The sequence below is a fragment of the Tachyglossus aculeatus genome, chromosome 4, assembly GCF_015852505.1.
Source record: "Tachyglossus aculeatus isolate mTacAcu1 chromosome 4, mTacAcu1.pri, whole genome shotgun sequence".
NCBI classification, from domain to species: domain Eukaryota; kingdom Metazoa; phylum Chordata; class Mammalia; order Monotremata; family Tachyglossidae; genus Tachyglossus; species Tachyglossus aculeatus.
The window spans coordinates 80,921,780-80,936,510 of NC_052069.1; the positions used below are offsets into that span (position 1 = coordinate 80,921,780).

Sequence of the window (14,731 nt, forward strand, 5' to 3'; positions counted from 1 at the left end):
TGATCGGTCTTTCACTTGGGATGAGTGAAAAAACTCCTCTGACCTGACTAAAAATGTAGGTATTGGGGGATCATTTAACAATTAAGGGCAAGTCTTCCCAACTGATGTTAGTGCCACGTCATTAGAACTCTTGGAACTCCATTTGAACTCTGGCATTTTGGATTTCACTCTCCTTACATGGTCCTAAGCTCAGTCAGGAGCATGCCTGTACAGATGTGGAAAAAAACAAGCTAACAGGGTTGACCGGAGCAGTGAGAAGCATCAGCTTCGGCAGCCTGGTTGAACGAAAAGTGTAGGTGGTCAAATGATATATTTTTAAGCAGCGGCTGCCCGTCCCCTGGTGAAAGTAGAGCAGAGGCACTTAATTCCAAGAACTTCAGGTAGTCTTCTCCACGGTAGCTTCTTCCTGCCTCGGGACCAGCTGTGCATCCAGATTGTAACTCTCACACACCATTAGACTCTGGGAGAGTGCTACCTGCATCCGCTGTTGAAAGTAGGAGATGCTACGGATCAAAACAGCTACTTCTGAGCCAACCCAAATCTGGCCTGCATGATGAATTTTGTTCTTGTCTGGGGTAATGGCCACTTCAACCAGCTCCTCCTTTGTATCTTGAGGCCAAAAGAGACAGTGGTCCTTTTAAAGAAACTGAGCTGTAAACTTTGATTTAGGTTTTCCAGTGCTCCTGCTAATGATGCGGCCCAGACAGCTATTTTTACAAATAGCTCTATTTTTAGTCCAGTGACCTGTCATTCCAAGAAGGATCTTCTAACTGCCCCAAGAATTTGCTTTTGAGGGTAAGAGGAATGAGTGCCTGCCCTTCTTTCTTACCCTCTCGTCTGTTAATTCAGCTCGTGGAAATCCTGTCGTAAGACAGGCTGTTTGTTCCCAAGTAGCTTGCCAACCCAACTCAGACTTAGTTGGGATGTGTTCCTTGTGTGTTTCCCCAAAACCAAGGTTAAGTTACATGCGACTTTTGCTCAAATATAAAGCAGAACCACCTGGTGTTTGAATTGTTGGAAGGCATTTTTAGGAAACTGAGAATTCTAGAAGTTGGATTGATCCTCCTTGATTTCAATATTAACAATTTCCCACACGGACCTGAAATGGTAAAAACTAATCCAGATTATCATCGAGTAAATGGTTGCAGTAAAACCTCACATCTTGGACTGTGAGTCCTTATGTGTATGCCCCAACATCTAGCACAGTGCCTGGCAGGCATATCGTAAGTACTTAATGAATGCCATCGATTTATTATCTGACAACAAATTGGCTGAAATGATCTCCTTTGATGGCCCAGACCTCCATGTCTTCCAGGCATTTGGTGTTCCTGGGGAACCCAGGAACCTGGTCTAATAAAGAGATTTCGAAATGTATCTTCTCACAACTTTACTTTTGCTCTAGTGCTTAAAGGTGGAATATTTGAGGTTGAGAAGTCCGGTCCATTGTGCTTTATCTGAAAAGGAGAATGATTGATGTAAAATGTCTGATCTGCAAAATCGGTGCAGCCTCTGATTCAGAGTGCTAGAGAAGATTCAGATACTCAGTTCGTTAAAAAAAAGTAGTATCTCTTGCTTCAGGGAGACTTATGTGATGGCTGGTTTCAAAGATACTCTATAGATCACCCTTTTGAAGCTTGTTGAATTTAGCTGAACATCGTGCTGTAAAAGTACCTCTGCCATTCACTTGGACAAGTGGATGCTTGGTTTCTCCTGACAAGAATGTTCAAAACTGGTGTTTAAGGAAAAATGAAGAATTTGGAAATAGAAACTTGTAAAATCTAATGTTGTGGCAGATAAACACATATTTGCTGGGCACCATGAAGAGTATAGAAAACAAAATAAAGGGCATAATTGTGCCCCTTTGTAAAAACACGGTTTACTCATCTTGTTGTACTGCAGCATCCAGAATGGCACACATCTTAGGAAGGACATATAACGCCGGAGAAGGCACAGCAGAGGATCGTCAAAGTGGTTAGTGGATTGGATCAACTTCTATCTGAGGATCACCTGAAAGATTAGCACCCTAATTGGAAAAGACAATCAGAAAGGTAAAGAGTTAAAGGGAACGTGACTGAAGTTAACAAAAGAGCCTGGAAAGGGCACAAATGGAATTGTGAATTTTATTGATTCACACCACCGGAATTACAAGGAAACAGCGAGTGGGAGAAATGGGGAATTTATCACAAGAAACTGTATAGGCCCGAAATACGCGCCAGGTTTGGATAAATTGATCTAGAGGCTGATAACGAGCTCCTGGCAAGGGAAAGTCTGGGATATTATCTGGCACACCACTAACCATTGAGGTGAGTGTCCACGAGGGCAATCTTCACATGCATCCAACCATTCTTTTGCCGTAACTAGGAAGAGGAAAAACCCAGTTCATACGTTATGCTAGTCAGAGCAGCCCAAACTTCACCCAGTTCGTAACCAAAGAATAATGAGTCATTGATACGGGTCTTCCAAAGGCTTTTCCCAATGCTTGTTTGGAAGCAGACCCCTTTTGGTTCTGTGTATACTTGTATCTTTGGCACTTATTTCCAAGGTACTGAAGATTTCTCTCTTTCTCGCCTCCCCCGCTGGCCTTCAGTTCTCTCGACTCTTAAGCTTGCTGTGGGCAGGAATTGTCTCTGATATATATTCTACTCTCCCAAGCACTAAATTCAGTGCTCTGCACACAATAATTGCTCAATAAATGACTGACACACACCCCTAAAAAAAAAAAAAGACTTGGAATGTTTCTAATTGTGGTTACCAAGTAGATCTTGTTCCAAGTCTATTCTGAATAACCATTTCATAATTTCACGTCACATTCCATAGAGAAATATGTTGTTGTTGTTATTTCTCCAGTTTGCTAAACATCATCTAAATCTGTAACAATGTCAGAGTATTTACTAGTCAGGTCAAACAGTCAAAAAGGGTCTACCTCCTGTTTTTAAGTTTTTCCTCTTGTATAGCCTGCTTTGGGTTTTTCTTTTCCTCCTTAGCCCTTCAGGTAGACTCACGCCCAGACAGAGGACAGTACACAATGTCCTCCTCCCTTCCCCATTAACTGGAAAATGCCCAGATAAGAGGGAAGAGAGTTGGGTGGGCCAATAGGTTACAGATGGGGCTGGGTGATTCCCTTTGCCTCTATTACCACTTTTTAAATTGTCTAGACAGTAAGCGCAGAAGTCTACTAGAAACCTGAGGTGATCAGAAAGTGTAAGCGTTATTTTTTTCCTATTTATATGCAGCACTGCAACACTTTCTAGATATAAATTATTCATCTAAGGAGCCTGAATGATGAACTGTCTTTTTTTTCTTCATTTTAATCATGAAGATATGTCATTCTCAGGGTTGCATTTGATATGGAAGCATTTCTTAACTAAAAGTTCTGTGTTTTTGAAAATCAATGATTTTTTCTTAAAAAACTGTGATATAATACATTGGGAACGTCAGAAGATATCCTTTCAAAATGGGTTGCTCCTAAAAACGAATTGCACTCTTCTCTGTTTAAATTCCTGTTTTGTTTTTCTTCTTAAACAGATTCTCATATTTTTCATAAATTGAAGTCCTTTCAGAGGAGTGATTGGCTTTAAGATTTGGTTTCCTGCCTAGGCGTCTCTGGAACATTATTTATTCCCAGTCTTTCAGCTCTCCCTGTTCTACTTCCAGGGAAGTCTCCTCTTCAGAAATCCAAGACCCATATTCATCCAACTTGGTGTCAAGTGGGCTGTGGTTCCAGGATTGTCTTGTGATTATTTGAGATGTATCAGTTGATTCTGAAGTACAGCCAACTGTAGGAGCCTTTGTAGCAGGTGTGTAATAAGGCAAGTGCTTACCTGCCGTAATCACGAGTACTCTTGGAGCTACTTTCTTGATTGTGAGGTCTCGGCCTCGTGAAACGTCCCAAGGAACAGTATGTGATTCTTTGGTGTCTTGGGTTACTTCGGCAGCTACTAAGGGCCAGAACACTAAATAAAACCCATTAACGGAAATACACAGGCACCAGGAACTCTGGTGCTAATAGGTAACGAAGATATGAACGTCAGTTGGTAAACACAGACAGAAGGTACTCTGAAACATATAGTATTTCAACCGCCAGCAGAAACTAGTTTCCCCACGTAACAAAAGGATGTAGACGAGCCGAACCTAAGTGCTGATCAAACTGCTGTCTCACTCATTTCTCGACCATTTATCTAATTAAGTGAGCATTGGATCATCGGTTCTTCGAAGTGCCAAAATCGAATGGTGGTACAACTAAGCCACTGCCACAGTTTTAAAGACTTGAGTGCAAAGAAGCTTACATCAAAACTTCCAAATGTAACTTTGCTGACCTGGTGTATATCTGCCTGGTTCTGGGAGTTTCTTGGGCCATGAGAAACTAGGAGACCCTAACTGTACCAAAAGGCAGTAGAGCTATTTCTTGGCTCCCCTGATGTCCTAAGACCATTTTTACTTGCCGGCCCCCTGAGAAGGGCGAAGAGCTTCATTTTTTTTAATGCATTCCGTTCTGGATTGTGTGTTTTCATTACCCATTTTGGATGGATACTGTTAGGGACTGTTCTCCCCTCTCTGTAGGTAGTAGAAGTGCACATCTCTGTAGGTAGTAGAAGTGGTTTTGCATTTGACATCAGTTGAAGACACAGGTACTATAGCAGGTTGGAAGGGTTCTTCAACAATACAGCCCCGCAGGTAGTTTGGTTCTTAAAAAAATCCTAAGTGGCATCTTCCACCATCAAAATAGAGAAACTGGGGCAAAGGAACTACCGGGGTTACTAGTTCTCATGCTTGAAAGGGAAGGAGCAGATTTACTATTCTGTGGAATTCTGCATTTACCATGAAGAAAAACCCATCTGGCCCCAAAGCTCTGGTTGATAATGGCCTGGAGATATATGCAGAATGTGGTCATCTTTTGCTATCCAGTGGCAGATCTGGAAGTTGAAGCAGAATCTGCTGCTGGAACTAGTAAACAGAGGGTAGAACAAAATGGCAAAATTCCAGGGAGAATTCCCCCCACCCCACACCTCCATACCCTCCTTGTGAGGCCAGGAAGCTGGGCCTAAATAAGTATGAAACGTTGAGGTAAACTTTGAGCAGGGTTATATTTTATGCATAAAGAATTGAGCTTTTGTTGTTGTTGTTGTTGTTAGACCATCCTGTCATGATCTCTGAAACCTAGGATAGAGTAGCCATTTATGGGTTTAGAGAAGTTGATTCATGAGCATATTGAACACAAGTCTTTGAAGCCAGTGCAGTTCAGATTAAGCAAACCTAGAAAGTTTTGACAATAGGACTCACAGAATAACCTCATGTGCTGCCTTCGTGCAACTATGCTGAAAATTGTTGATTTGCTTTTGAGCAGTTTATAAATTGATCTTGTCCACTCCTGGAGCCTCTCTGCCCATTTCCCAGACTGCTGGCTTACTGGTTCAGCACTCTCCTCCCCCTGACCCCTTTCTGTTGGACACCCCCTCCAGATTGTCCCTCTTCCTGCCTTAGCACTTAGTCTCCATTCTTGGTTCACCCACCTGGAACTGGGACATCTTCTGGCTCTGAGTCGGGTGGGAAGGGATGGGCCTTGGGAGTCAGGGCCTTTGCTGCTGGTTGCCACCAAAGTGGTCATTGGTTTTATTGTAAACCATTGCTCCAAGTGTTCTCTTTGGCAAAGAAAACTGGTGTGTGAACATTCCAGCTCCCAAATCCTTGAAATTCTTAAGACCTTCAGCCACATTGTAATCATCCCAGGCCTGGAAAGAATGAATCAAAGAAGATACTATAGCTTAAAAAAAAATGGAAGTTTATTTTGTACATGTAAAGGATTTTATGAAGATGGTTGAGTTGAAAATATATATGCTAGATGTGGAATGAAAAATGACTTGTGTGTTTTGGATTTGCTTCAGACTTCATTGCCTGTGGGGTATGTACCAATCTTAGTGAAATGCACCACAGTCTGGTGTAACAAACCATATTTCTCGTTTATGTAGATCACTTTTGGTTCCTCTTACAGTTACATTTTCAGGACTGCCAGAATCACAAAGAGCCAAGAAAGCGGGGCCCAAATTAGAAGGGAAGAAAGGCAGGGGACTGCCCCTGGGGGTGGTATAAGGAGTAATCAGTCAATGGTATTTATTGAGCGCTTACTGTGCAGAGCACTGTACTAAGTGCTTGGGAGAGAATAATATAACAAGACACATTCCCTGAGTAACCAAATAGTAATGATTTCAAGCACCTACTGTGTGCAAAACACTAACAAGCATTGGGGGAAACAATACCTGTATAAGAATTACACGGGTTCCCTGGCTCCCCAAGGGACTTGACAGTCTAATGGGGATGGCAGAATTGGTGACAGACCCAAGGAAAAATGAAGATAAAAAATGAGACAAAGACAGCAGTTAATAAGACCGGAGCATTAGTGTCCTGTGGCCAGGGGAGCGGATTTTAAGTTCAGCTCGAGTCAAAATGGTCGGGGCCAGTGCCCCGGCCATGATAAAGTTCTAAAAGTCGAAATACCACCCCACTGACTCATACGTAGCTTAATCCCAGAAGTCTGATGTAAAGGAATACCACTGTTGTGGACTCAGATGGCTGGAAGTTCTTCATCCTACCTACTGGTAGGGGCTGGTGGGTGTCTGTGGTGAGGAGATAGGCAGCCATCACTCCCATGCTACTCTGGGAAAGCACAGGGAGAGAGAAACCTAGGGCAGATCTCTCAATGGATACCTCGTGTTTAAGGGTCTGTTATATACAGAACACTGTACTATGCACTTGACTTGGGAGAGTACAATAGCTGTAAGATCTCTGGCCAAAAGGAGGCTGACGCACACAAAAAACTTATAGAGGAGGAACAATAGGACCCAAAGTGCAGTGGGAATTTGTGAGTATGCTATATCCCCGAAGAACACTGGTGATTCTTAGAGAGAGATAATGATGCTGCAGCAGAGGAGAGAGATGTCTCTCGTGGGAGATCGTTGAAAGTATTAAGCTGTACCAAGTGGGGTGCAGTTACTTAACAGTTAATTTCACCTTTCTGCTCAAGTCAATTGACTTACCATCATGTTTAAATGTAGTAATCTAGTTTTCCAGGCCATCTGTTCTGCTCAGTGCTTCATAATTAAGGAGTCGGGGGAATTTGGAAAGGATTCAGGATAGAAATACCCAACCAAATATTTGAAAGATGGGTCCTCTGGGAATTTAGTTCGAAGAATGTGCTGTGGTATCACTTTACTAATCATAAACTATAGATAGAGGATCGTGACTTTCTGCCTTCCGTACTAGAAAACCAGCTTTCAACAGAAGAAAGGATTCTTTCTTGAGATTATGTGAAAGGAGGAACTCCTTGTTACTAAGCATTAGACTCTGATGAGGGGCAGTGAGTTACTACCTTCCGAAAAGATGTTTGAGAATAGGAGCCAGCCATCTGTGTGGGGTGGCTTAGAAAACACTTGCTTGGAAAACAGTGTGGCTTAGTGGATAGAGCATGGACCTGGGTTCTAATACTGGCCCCACTACTTGTCTGCTGTGTGACCTTGGGCAAGTTGCTTCACTTCTGGGCCTTTTCCCTCATCTGTATAATGGGGATTAAGGATAGGCCCTGTAAGGGGACATGGACTTTGTCCAACATTATTAGCTGGTGTCTACCCCAGTGCTCAGTACAGTATCTGGCACATAGTAAGTGCTTAACAAATACCATTTAAAAAAAAAAAAACAAATGGAGGCAGGGAGTTGGCTAGATGGGCTCTGAGATTTTCTTGGTATCTTATGTTTCTTATACTTTGGGTATGAGGGGGGACTTGGCTGTCCAAGAACCCATTCTTAAAACAATCTGTGGAGAATGCTTTGGGACTTAAGGGAGTGGATTGTGTTGTAACTTGTGTGTTCATTGTGCATTTTGGATAGAATGATATTGAGAAATGTTCTTCCCGTAATGTACAACTGTCAAGTTTTCAGTACAGTGTCAAGAAGAGACAGGCTTGTGTGCATCAGGCTGTCCAAGCAGGAATACTTCAACTTGAGTGGTTTGGGTGTGGTTTTTTTTTTTCCCCTGTTTGGTTTTGTTTTGTTTTTGTTTTTTCATTGCAAGGTTCTTTGGGAACATAACCACTATGTTAAGGGAGAACTGACTGGTTAATAATAAATAACTATCTAAATGGCAGTCACTCTACTAAGGTGCTGGGATAGATACAATATAAGCAATCCCTGTCCTATGTAGCTAGGACTCCGACTAACTCCCAGACCACAGTCGCATAGTGAAAAAATTCACTTAAATATACTGAAGTTGTCAGTTATGTGATCTGGTTCAGCAATTTACCACCATAAGACTTATGTGCAGCATTTAATTCCATAATGTCGGTGTATAATTTTGGAGGGTTGCATCACCAAAATGCATGTGTGACTAGGAATCTCCATAAAAATGGGGCAGGATAAAATGATTCCAGAAGGCAGCTCCCTTTTCCTGCTGTTACTGACCTGCTTTATGCTAAGCTGTGGAGGAGGTGAGCATTCTGAAGAGCTTAGCAAGAAGTAAGCCTTCAGCCCCAAGATCAGGTAAGAAAACAGACGAGTCCCTGTACCTGCGATAGGTGAAAACTGGAGAGGGCTGTGGAGGACGTGAGAGTCTGGGCTCTGCCTTTCAGTTCTTGGGCTTAGTGAGAGTTGCCTGGGTGGATGGGGGTTTTGTGGGGGGAAAGGAGTGTGAAGATGGAAAGGAGGACGTGCTGAGAATCCAAGGCTACTCCTGCCCTCGTATCCCTCGCCCCTGATGAAGTAGAGCAATACTGTTGGCACGCAGCTTTGTCTTAAGGTCGAATAACTTCCAATCCTACTTTCCTGTAACCAGTTCCCTCACCTGCAGACTGAAGTTCACCAAGAAAGGTTAGGGGGTTGCATTTGGTTTAAACTATCATGTGACCGAAGAATAGCTCCCTTACTACTTTCCGTGAAATGTAGCTGTGGATGGCCATCTCACTGGCCGTCCAACTGTAGTCTGTCCTAAGACCCGACTCTTAAATCCATCTCGCCTTCCGTTGCCGGAAGCAGTTGCCGGTAGTGCTCTTTATAGATACCCTTAGATTAAGTGAAAACTACTGGTATGGTACTTGACAAGCCTCCAAGAAAATACTGCAGAGTATTTTTAGAGGTGTTTGTGACTTTATCCTTCCAATATTCCACGGGAAATGCTTAGTACTATATGGCAGAGTTTTATTAAAAAGTAGTGCGTGCTCATCTTTATGAATTGAGCAAACAAAGGATTGGGGTGATCTCATGTGAACCAAGCAGCAGCCTTCAGTTGTGTGCAGAGCACTGTTATAAAAGCTTGAGAAAATAGAACAGAACTTAGTATACTTAATCCCTGCCCTTAACTGTAGATTAGAATGCAGTGGAGAGGAGAGGCACAAAAGTAAATTAACAGTAGGAGGCAGGAATAGGGTAATCAAAGATAGATAAATAGGTGCAATGGGGTAGGAGAGGGAAGCAAGTTACTCATGGACTTAGATGGCCCAGAAGTACTGAAGTGACAGTTGGAGGGTCAGAGATTGGAGAGATTAGAAGTTCATTAGGGAAGGGCTTTTGAAATAAGTATAATTTCAAACTGGTTTGAAGGTTGGGAAGAGCAATTTAAATTGTGTAAGATTTTTCACTGAAAGGTCTTCTGGCCTAGATTAAAATGATAGATTTGAATTATGATGTAAATATTGGTTTTCCTTAATTTAATAATTATCACCACAGCAGGGAGGTAATTATTCAGAACTTTGATATGGTTTTTTCATCAAAAACACATGCATTTAAAAGCTGTTTAATTTTAGTCTTATCAACTGAATTAGTTTAGACTGTGAGCCCACTGTTGGGTAGGGACTGTCTCTATGTGTTGCCAATTTGTACTTCCCAAGCGCTTAGTACAGTGCTCTGCACATAGTAAGCGCTCAATAAATACGATTGATTGATTGATTGATTGATTGAATTATGATTTGGTTATTTTATATCCCAACTATAGTTATAGTAGCATAACTACTATATATACTGTATATAGTATAACTATAGTTATATATAGTGTACGGTTTTATACTATATATAGTGTACGGTTTTATGCTATATATAGTGTACGGTTTTATGCTATATATAGTGTACGGTTTTATGCTATATATAGTGTACGGCTACATGCTATATATAGTGTACGGCTATATGCTATATATAGTGTACGGCTATATCATCAATCATCAATCGTATTTATTGAGCGCTTACTGTGTGCAGAGCACTGTACTAAGCGCCTGGGAAGTACAAGTTGGCAACATATAGAGACGGTCCCTACCCAACAGCAGGCTCACAGTCTAGAAGGGGGAGACAGATAACAAAAATATATTAACAAAATAAAATAAATAGAATGAATATTTACAAGTAAAATAGAGTAATAAATATGTACAAACATATATACCTATATATAGGTGCTGTGGGGAGGGGAAGGAGGTAAGAAGGGGGGATGAGGAGGGGGAGAGGAAGGAGGGGACTCAGTCTGGGAAGGCCTCCTGGAGGAGGTGAGCTCTCAGTAGGGCTTTGAAGGGAGGAAGAGAGCTAGCTTGGCGGATGGGCAGAGGGAGGGCATTCCAGGCCCGGGGGATGATGTGGGCCGGGGGTCGATGGCGGGACAGGTGAGAACGAGGCACAGTGAGGAGGTTAGCGGCAGAGGAGTGGAGGGTGTGGACTGGGCTGTAGAAGGAAAGAAGGGAGGTGAGGTAGGAGGGGGCGAGGAGATGGACAGCCTTGAAGCCGAGAGTTCGGAGTTTCTGCCTGATGCGTAGGTTGATTGGTAGCCACTAGAGACTTCTGAGGATACTATATATATATGAAACTATATAGTTAGTTATATCCTAACTAGTAGAAAGTGGTGTCTTTATTGGGATGAGGCAATTTTCAGTTGACAAGAATCAATCATGGATATTTAGAAGATGTTTTTACTCTTGAAGTAATTCAAAAAAAATTGGTTAATGAAAATATCAAGTTTATATGTTTGGTATTTTGGTACATGTGAAACTATCCACAAATTCCTTCTCCAAGTTCATATCCCTTCCACCCCCAACAATTTTCTGTAAGTGAACAGTTCTAGCATTGAAACAGGCAAAAGTCACTGCATAAGCAGTCTTTAAAGGTCAAGTTGGTAGTACATTGGTTATTTCAGTTTCACTTTGCACTTTTAGGAAGAGGTAAGTACTTGACTATCCACAAACTTGCGGAGAAGCGAGACAATTGAGTAGATAATGGCTTTTTTTCCTCTAAAACGCTGACCCATAGGTGAAAATGCAGCAGTGCACAATTACGCTTATTTGTTGCAGCCGTTGAAAGTTTAGCAGAAAGCACTTAAACACAATCATTTTTAAATTTATGAATGTGGCTCCTTCATACTCAGAAACCGTTTCCTACAATGCCTCTCCCAAAAGCAGTCATATTTTGACCTAGGCAGGGCTCTGTACATTCTGAAACTGAAAGAGTGGACTACTTGTAGTGTCAGATTTTCTGTGGAATCTTACTTGATGGTTCTAAAGTAAAAATAACTTCCGTCAGCTGTGGGGGTGGTGAGGGGGAAAGGAATGGTGTGGCTAATTCCCTTCCTTTTCCCACCCCCAACCCACCTCTTCCAGCTCTGCTACAAATCTCATCATCCCACATTCACACTCTTTCCTCACACTTTTGGCTTCATCTCTCAGGAGAGCTTTCCAGCTGGGAAAGATTTTTGACAAGGCGTGGGAGGTGGGGGAAGGAGGCAGGGTGGGGGTGGCCACTAGGATGGGCATGGAGAAGTTCCATGCTCCAATTAGAAAGGAATTTAGGACCCTCCGTTTGCCTGTGTTTTTGCTTTAAAAATTGCCTTCTCAATATAAGCAAGAATGGACTTGGAAGCAGTTTCCCTGAAGCCTGGGGATGTTTTAGTCTGGCTGCTCTCTTCTGTTAGAGTTGTTATTGACAGCGGATGTTCCTTTTAAAATGGGATATAGACTTTAAGCCCCAACAAAATCCTGGCCTCACAGTTTACAGTTGCTCTTAATGATCCAGATATAAAAGCGGCAGGTCCGTGTTGGTTAACGGTGATCACTTCAAGTAGGTAACCAGTAGCCCAACAAAGCTGGGACAAGTGACCAGAGTAACTGCCCCAGGCTCAGCTGAGAAGGGACATTTGACAATCAGCCTGTGGTTGACTCTTATTCTGTATTCATTCAGTCAGTCATTTTTATTGAGCGCCTATTGTATGCCGAGCACTATACTAAGTGCTTGGGAGAGTACAGTTCAACAATCAACAGACACATTCCCTGCCCACAATGAACTTTCAGTGTAGAGGAGGGGAGACAGACATTAATATAAGTAAATACATTTCCCTAGACTGGCAGCAGTCCAGAAGCACTTGTACCCCTAGCTCTGTGCCACACCTCTAGCTGTCATAGTCATTGCCACTATGGAGCATGTAAATAATCATAATAGTGGAAGTAGGTACTTACTACAAGTCAAGTACGGTTCAAAACCCTGGAGTAGACAAGATAATCAGATTAGACACAGTTCCTGTTCTATCAGTCAATCGTATTTGAGTGCTTACTGTGTGCAGAGCACTGTACTTTCTAGACTGTGAGCCCACTTTCTAGACTGTGAGCCCACTGTTGGGTAGGGACTGTCTCTATATGTTGCCAACTTGTACTTCCCAAGCGCTTAGTACAGTGCTCTGCAAACAGTAAGTGCTCAATAAATGCGATTGATTGATTGTACTAAACACTTGGGAGAGTACAGTATAACAGACACATTCCTTGCCCACAGCTTAGTCTAGAAGACAAAATTACTACGTTGGGGCTAATGGTCTAAGGGGGAAGGAGAACAGGTATTGCACCCCCGTTATACAAATGAGGAAAGTTGAAGTGACTTGCACAAGGTCACACTGCAGGCAAGGGCGGAGCCAACATTAGAATCCTGGTTCTGTCTTCTAGACTGTGATCCCGCTGTTGGGTGGAGACCATCTCTATATGTTGCCAACTTGTACTTCCCAGGCGCTTACTACAGTGCTGTGCACACAGTAAGCGCTCAATAAATATGATTGAATGTCTCCCAGGCCCAATGCTCTTTCCAGTAGGCCACACTGCTTCTCATCTGAAGGGTCACCCTGCATCCGTGGCCACAATAACCAAAAGCTTGATGGAGGGCCAGGCTAGAGTTCTGAGTAGTCTGAGGATCCAGAGTCAGTCGTTTCTCATTTTTACCCTTGTCTCTGGGAATCCTGGAAAGTGGGAGAGGAAAGAGGTCAAGTGTGGCCTGCAGCACCACACCCTAGAATACCCCACTTTTGCCTCCTTTGACCCTAGAGTGGCCCAAGTGTGGGGAGGAGCATGTAACTCGTAGTCCTTCCGCCCCCTCCCCCTTCAGGGGCAAAAATGGGGGCTTGCCTGCTGTTGTGTGGGGAAACCACTGTCAAATATGTAATCTTATATCTTGAACACTTACCACAGAATAGATGTAAAGGAATCAAGTAAGTGCAGTTAAAGAGAGTTGCAGCAGCAGCAGCATCAGGCACTGGTGCTTATTGAGCACTTATAGTGCGCTAAGCACTGTGCTGGGAGAGAACAATAGAGTTGGTAGGCATGTTAACGGGATTTGAGCACTGTAGTAAACATTCTGGAGTATTTAAAAATACGCTTGCCATGAGTTCAATGAAAAGCAGCGTGACCTAGTAGAAAGAGCAGCACAAATCCCGGAATCAGAGAACCTGTGTTCTACTCCCATCTTTGCCACTTGTCTGCTGTGACCTTGGGCAAGTCACTTCTGTGCCTCAGTTTCCTCGCCTGTAAAATGGGGATTAAGACAGTCGACCATATGTGGGACAGGGACTGTGTCCAACCTGACTATCTTGTTTCTACTCTTGTACTTAGAGTGCTTGGCGCATCATAAGCACGTGACAAATCCCATAAAAAATGCTTATAATTTTAATGGGGAAGAATCTGTACTAAACCGTATCGGAAATCCGTGCCACATGCTGTTGGGCAAGGGAAGAAAATTACACCGTATTTCATAAAGGATCTGAGATTAAATACTCAACATCACTTTATGGTCCTTTCACCAGAGGTTACTGACAAGTCTGACGGAACCTGCGGAGGCACCCTCCTGCTGAAAACCACTAGATCATGTTATTAACAAGCAGCTGGGGACCTTGAAAATATTGGAAGCCAGATGAAAGACCTGCTGGCCAGTGGCCATCCCCATGGCTGCCTGCTGAATTTAAGTAGTCCTGGAAGAGACTTGGTGAAGATCTTGGTAGGCATCCGTGTTTCAGGGAGTGGCAGGCTTTGCAGTCAGCGAGGACTCTGTAACCAAGCTCCAACTTGGTCTCATAAGCACCAGCATTTCTAATCCATGCTCTTGGGTGGTCCTTACCCCAGCCAGGGTCACTGTGTGTTTGGGCCAGAATCTCAATGGCCTCGAAGGCCACTGGAGGTCTTCCCCACCCCCGTTGGCTGGTGGTTTTCAGGCGCCTTTCCACCTCACGAAACTCTCTGCACGGGTCTCTGGTCAGAAAGCAAGCTTCAGCCCCAGCAGGCAGAGTCGAGTGCTCTCCGCTGGATGCACGAGTTGCGGTCTGCCGGGGAGCGAGCGAATAAGAGCAGGCAGAGGGAAGGGCCAAGGAACTTATTGTGGGTAGGGAGTGTGTTTTTTGTTGTAGCATACTGTCCTGAGCGCTTTGCACACAGTAAGCACTCAATAAATGTGAATGAGTGAATGAGAAACG

At 43.2% G+C, this 14,731-nt stretch overlaps 1 protein-coding gene across 4 annotated transcripts in view; it reads left to right on the forward strand.

Moving 5' to 3' along the window:
* The window catches only part of AZIN1 (antizyme inhibitor 1), a 59,578-nt gene that overhangs the window by 24,210 nt on the left and 20,637 nt on the right, over positions 1 to 14,731 (forward strand). The window contains exons 3-4 of one of the 4 annotated variants that reach the window (XM_038744675.1): positions 1,900 to 2,048; positions 3,655 to 3,797. The exons of 2 other annotated variants lie outside the window; for them this stretch is intronic. The gene's annotated coding sequence lies outside the window, so the exon portion shown is untranslated. The remainder of the gene's footprint in view (positions 1 to 1,899; positions 2,049 to 3,654; positions 3,798 to 14,731) is intronic. One more of the 4 variants, XM_038744676.1, reaches the window with a different exon arrangement.